The sequence below is a fragment of the Oscarella lobularis genome, chromosome 7, assembly GCF_947507565.1.
Source record: "Oscarella lobularis chromosome 7, ooOscLobu1.1, whole genome shotgun sequence".
Classification (NCBI taxonomy): domain Eukaryota; kingdom Metazoa; phylum Porifera; class Homoscleromorpha; order Homosclerophorida; family Oscarellidae; genus Oscarella; species Oscarella lobularis.
Window position 1 is genome coordinate 3495197 of NC_089181.1, and position 6000 is coordinate 3501196.

General features: G+C 43.3%; 1 long non-coding RNA gene across 1 annotated transcript; it reads left to right on the plus strand.

Annotated features, from left to right (window-relative positions):
• The first annotated feature begins 168 nt into the window (after positions 1-168).
• LOC136188860 (uncharacterized) lies at positions 169-3302 on the plus strand. Its single transcript, XR_010670317.1, has 14 exons — positions 169-1030; positions 1393-1517; positions 1572-1671; positions 1728-1827; positions 1884-1981; positions 2038-2137; positions 2194-2293; positions 2350-2449; positions 2506-2605; positions 2662-2761; positions 2818-2917; positions 2974-3073; positions 3130-3229; positions 3286-3302. It is a non-coding gene; the product is annotated as an uncharacterized lncRNA (long non-coding RNA).
• The last annotated feature ends 2698 nt before the right edge of the window (positions 3303-6000 follow it).

Consider the following 6000-nt stretch of genomic DNA (forward strand, 5'->3'; position numbering starts at 1 on the left):
TTTTTTTTTCCCGTTGAGTTATTCCTTGTAGGTTTTCCGTTTGGTGATTTATGGTGGTGGGGTATTGCCCCTTTGGGGGGGGGGGGGGAAAGGGGGAAGAAGGAAGGGGCCTAGCGAGCGTGGGGAGCAGGAGAGTCGGGTGGCGGGGTTTGGGGATCGATATATTGGTTTTTAGAAAATTCTTGGTAACTATGGCAACAGCAGGGTTTATAGGTTCCTTGGCGAGGTATTACTGGAAGGGGAAGATTGGGTCCTGAATCGCGCTTCTATTGTAAAGTTATGGTTGGTTAAAGAGGTTTGTGTTTAGGAAAATTCTTTTAAGATTTTTAGTTGCTAGGGAGATATGGGAGTGCGTTGGTAAAGTTGCGGAATATAATTCTACCGCGGGTGTCCCTTTCTGAAAAAAATCCTGGGTGTCCTAAGTCATTGTTTATGGAATTATGCTAAAATTTAGAATTCAAAAAGGGGGTCTAAAATCTATAAGTTGCTGGATTAACTTCTTATTTGGTTCGTTGTGGTCGTATAATATATCATTTGAAAGCGTTTTGTGAGTACTATCTACATTCCTATGGGTGACGTCATTGGGTGTGATCTCTATTGATTATTACTAAATACGTGTTTTAGAAGACCTTCAACTTATACTTCTTATTCTATATAGTAGGTTAAGAGTATTGGCAATTATTTTACTGGGGTTTTGTAGAGAATTTTATGTAGTTTAATATGGGTGTAGGGTCTCTTGGGCGTATTTGAGGTTTGATGTAATAAAATTCCGTTTTAACGATGTGTTCACATTTGCGTTTCTGATAATTTTCAGCTACGTTCTAAGTTGGGACCGGTGGTGGGCGTGTAGTGTTGTAGGTTTTTAGACGTGTGGGGAGTCTTTCTTATTTATTTTTCGTTGATGATTTGAAATTTCCTTCGTGGTTATCCGGGGTTACGCGCATACGGGGTTAGGATTTTCTTTCATTTCTATGGTGGCTTTAAATGGGGCGAAGGAGAGGGAATGAGAGGGAATTGGTCGCGACGAAAGGTAGATTGCATGTTTGTGTGTCTTTTCATCGCGCGTGTTTCGGTTGCGGGGTCACCTACGCGTTCTATCCGTTTTCGTATTATTATTATTCGCTCTCTGCGCTAGTTTTGGAATTAGATCGTTGCGCGACGGGTTTTAGGGCGTGCTCGAGGGGTCGTTTACGTTACGCGGTGGAAGTTGGGGGCCCGCGTGGGGAAACCGGCGTCGTTGTTGTGATTTTTTGCGTTCTCGGGTGTTTTCGCGTGTTGTATGTTGTGCGGGTGAAAGTAGGGCGTGGATTTGTGTATGGTTTGGGTGTTGTTTCCTAAGTAGTTCTTTGTGTTCTTAGGGGGAAGGTTTGTTTCATTTTTTTCTTTTTTCAGGTTGTTTTTTAGGGAAGGCTTGTTGCGAGGCTTTGTTAGATAAGTGCATCGTAATTTTATGCGTTGTATGGGCTTTGGTTTTTTGTGTTGTGTAGAGATGGGTCATGCAGGAGATTAATCATAAGGTGTGGTTTTAACTTATTTATTTTCTATTTTGGTTTTTAATTCGTTTGTTCTAGGGGTATATGTATGGAGGGATCAGCGGAGGGATGGGGCTCGCGAGAGAGGAGAGGAATGCGCGATAGGTGAGAGAAAGGAATGGCAGTGGATCGGTCGATGGTATGTGCTGTAGGTATTATTCTTTTTGATGAATTATTTTAAATTGTTTACTTTAGGGGCATATGTATGGAGGGATGAGAGGAGGAATAGGACACGCGAGGGAGGAGAAGAGTGAGCGATGGGTGAGCGAGGGGATGAGCAACGAATCGATCAATGGTATGTGTTGTAGGTATTATTCTTTTTAATGAAATATTTTCAATCGTTTATTGTAGGGGCATATGTATGGGAGGATCAGAGGAGGGATGGGACACGCAAGGGAGGGGAGGGATAAGCGATGGGTAAGAGAGGATGAGCAACGGATCGATCAATGGTATGTGTTATAGGTAATATTCTTTTTAACGAATTATTTTGAATCGTTTATTCTAGAGGCATATGTATGGAAGGATCAGAGGAGAGATGGGACACGCGAGGGAGGAGAGGGATGAGCGATGGGTGAGAGAAAGGATTGGCAGCGGATCGGACGATGGTTTGTGCTATGGGTATTATTCTTTTTAACGAATTATTTTGACTTGTTTATTTTAGGGGCATGTGTATGGAAGGATGAGAGGAGGAATAGGACACGCGAGGGAGGAGAAGAGTGAGCGATGGGTGAGCGAGGGGATGAGCAACGAATCGATCGATGGTATGTGTTGTAGGTATTATTCTTTTTAGTGAAATATTTTAAATCGTTTATTGTAGGGGCATATGTATGGGAGGATGAGAAGAGGGATGGGACACGCAAGGGAGGGGAGGGATAAGCGATGGGTGAGAGAGAGGATGAGGAGCGGATCGATCGATGGTATGTGTTATAGGTAATATTCCTTTTAACGAATTATTTTGAATCGTTTATTCTAGAGGCATATGTATGGAAGGATCAGAGGAGAGATGGGACACGCGAGGGAGGAGAGGGATGAGCGATGGGTGAGAGAAAGGATTGGCAGTGGATCGGACGATGGTTTGTGCTATGGGTATTATTCTTTTTAACGAATTATTTTGACTTGTTTATTTTAGGGGCATATGTATGGAAGGATGAGAGGAGGAATAGGACACGCGAGGGAGGAGGAGAGTGAGCGATGGGTGAGCGAGGGGATGAGCAACGAATCGATCGATGGTATGTGTTGTAGGTATTGTTCTCTTTAGTGAAATATTTTAAATCGTTTATTGTAGGGGCATATGTATGAGAGGATGAGAGGAGGGATGGGACACGCAAGGGAGGGGAGGGATAAGCGATGGGTGAGAGAGAGGATGAGCAGCGGATCGATCGATGGTATGTGTTATAGGTAATATTCTTTTTAACGAATTATTTTGAATCGTTTATTCTAGAGGCATATGTATGGAAGGATCAGAGGAGAGATGGGACACGCGAGGGAGGAGAGGGATGAGCGATGGGTGAGAGAAAGGATTGGCAGCGGATCGGACGATGGTTTGTGCTATGGGTATTAGTCTTTTTAACGAATTATTTTGACTTGTTTATTTTAGGGGCATATGTATGGAAGGACGAGAGGAGGAATAGGACACGCGAGGGAGGAGAAGAGTGAGAGATGGGTGAGCGAGGGGATGAGCAACGAATCGATCGATGGTATGTGTTGTAGGTATTATTCTTTTTAGTGAAATATTTTAAATCGTTTATTGTAGGGGCATATGTATGGGAGGATGAGAGGAGGGATGGGACACGCAAGGGAGGGGAGGGATAAGCGATGGGTGAGAGAGAGGATGAGGAGCGGATCGATCGATGGTATGTGTTATAGGTAATATTCCTTTTAACGAATTATTTTGAATCGTTTATTCTAGAGGCATATGTATGGAAGGATCAGAGGAGAGATGGGACACGCGAGGGAGGAGAGGGATGAGCGATGGGTGAGAGGAAGGATTGGCAGCGGATCGGACGATGGTATGTGCTGTGGGTATTATTCCTTTTAGCGGATTATTTTAACTCGTTTATTCTAGAGGCATACGTATGGAAGGATCAGAGGAGAGGTGGGACACGTAAGGGAGGAGAGGGATGAGCGATGTGTGAGAGAGGATGAGCAGCGGATCGATCGATGGTATGTGTTATAAGTAGTATTCTTTTTAATGAATTATTTTAAGTCGTTTATTCTAGGGGCATATCTATGGGAGGATCAGATAGGAGGGATGGGACACGCGAGGGAGGAGAAGGATGAGCGGTGGGCGAGAGAGGATGGGCAGCGGGTCGGTCGGTGGTATGTGATATAGGTATGATTTTGTCTAATGAATTATTGTTAATGAATTGTTTTTAATTTGTTTATTTTAGGGGCATGGATATGGAGGAATCGGGGAAAGAAGGGAAGAGGCATGCAGATGAGAATGAGCGGTGAAGGAGGGGGTCAACAGAACAATCAAGTGGGAGGAATTTTGGGGTATGGGGTTGAGATACCTTTGGGCTTTTATTTGGTGGGCTGATATTTTTTCTTTTTTCGTTTTTGTAGAATTTGGTTGTGGGAAGTCAAGCGGAAGAGTCAGTCATAGAAAAAGAATAGAGAAGAGAAGGCTTTGGAGGCGTTCATTTGTGGTGAGTTTCTGGGTAGTGTATGTAGTGTGTGTTTTTTATTTGTTTATATGGTCTATTAGAGTTAGTCTGTTAGAGTTAGAAAGGGAGTCTTTCATCCTTTGCGTTGAGTCCCTTTGGTTTTCTTGTTTCCAGGCACGAGATCCAGTGTTGTTCTAACCAGTGTAGATCGTATGATGAGTCCGGGATTGAGTCGATAGGTTGTACCCCTAGTTTGTCTAGAGATTTCCACCCGTGGTCATGGAAGTGGGCGTAAAGGTAGAGGTCTTTCTTTTGGTGGTAGTGGCTACGGTGTCGTTGCATTCGTTTTGCTAGAGTGGTGGTAGTTTGGCCAATGTACTGTTTGCCACAGTCGGGGCATTCCAAGAGGTATATTAAGTTTTTTGAACTGCATGAGAATGTATCCGTGATAGGGTATGTTTCATTGGTGACTAGGCTGGTGAAGGATGTTCTCCTGCGTAAGATCGGGCAGCATTTGCAGTTGGAGATTTTGCATGGTGTGATTGTTGTATAGATGGTTTCAAGTGTGGGCGGGGTTGTTGGTGGAGTATTGCTGGTAGGAGTTGTGGTGGTAGTAGGGAGTTTTGCTCTTACGAGAGTGTCTGCTAGATTTTGTGTGCGTTTAAATGCTATCTTTGGTTTTGTAGGGAAGATGGAGTGTAGTAAGGGGGTTGTTTCAATGCGTTTCCATAGATCGTTAAGTGTTTTTCGTAGGCTAGGAAACCAGGGGTCGTATGGGATGACTAGTGTAAGGGGTGGTTTGGAGTTTTCTTTTGTTGTAACGGTTGCGGGGTCTGGAATTTTTTCAATAAGTTGCGTTCGTCGTGTGAACGGAAATTGCTTGTTTATGTCCTTAATTAGTTTTCGAGGGTAGCCTCGATTGAGAAATCGTGTTTTTTGGTTTTCTCTGTGGTTTAGGAAGTCACCTAGTGAGGAGGTTGATCTTAGAAAGCGGTGTAATTCACCAGTGACTACGCTTCTTTTCATTGATATTGGGTGTGATGAAGTGTAGTGTAGGTATTGAAATTTGTTGGTTGGTTTGATATGGGTAGTGATGTCTAGTATCCCGATTTGGTTGAACCGATTACCTTTGAAGATATCTATATCCAGGAATGTAGTGTTTGTGTGGCTGATTTCTGATGTGAATTTTATAGTTGGGTGGAATTCGTTGAGGTTAGTGAGAAAGGTGTTTAGGTTCTGTTCAGAGGTTGTCCAAAGTAGAAATATGTCATCGATATAGCGTAGCCAGTAAAGTGGTGTATGTGGTTGTGACGTGAGGAATTTCTGTTCGAGGTGTGCCATGAATAGGTTTGCCAGGGATGGGGCTGTTTTCGTCCCCATGGCTGTGCCTCTGAGTTGGAGGTACGGTTTATTATTAAAGATAAACGTGTTGTTTGCAAGAATATAGTAGAGGAAAATCTTAATCATGTTGGTTATATTTGGATCGTTATAGTGTTGTTGCACAAATGTGCCACAAACGTTGATAGCTTCGTTTTGAGGGATAGAAGGGTAGAGGGATTTCACATCTAATGCTACTAAGATTGTTGTTGAAGGGAGGGAGACGTTGTCCAGTATTTTTATAAGGTGTGAGCTGTCCCGTATGTAGCTTGGTTGTTGGGTAGCAATAGGTTGGAGGTAGGAGTCTACCAGTGCAGATATTAGCTCCGTTGGTCCTGATGATCCACTGCAGATTGGTCTAACACCGTGGGGGTTTTTATGGAGTTTTTTAAGAAAGTAGAGTATTTGAGTGCGTGTGTTTTCTGGATCTGGGAGTAAGTGTTTGTAGGTATAATAATCAAGCGGTCCATGTTGGTAGAAGTGTT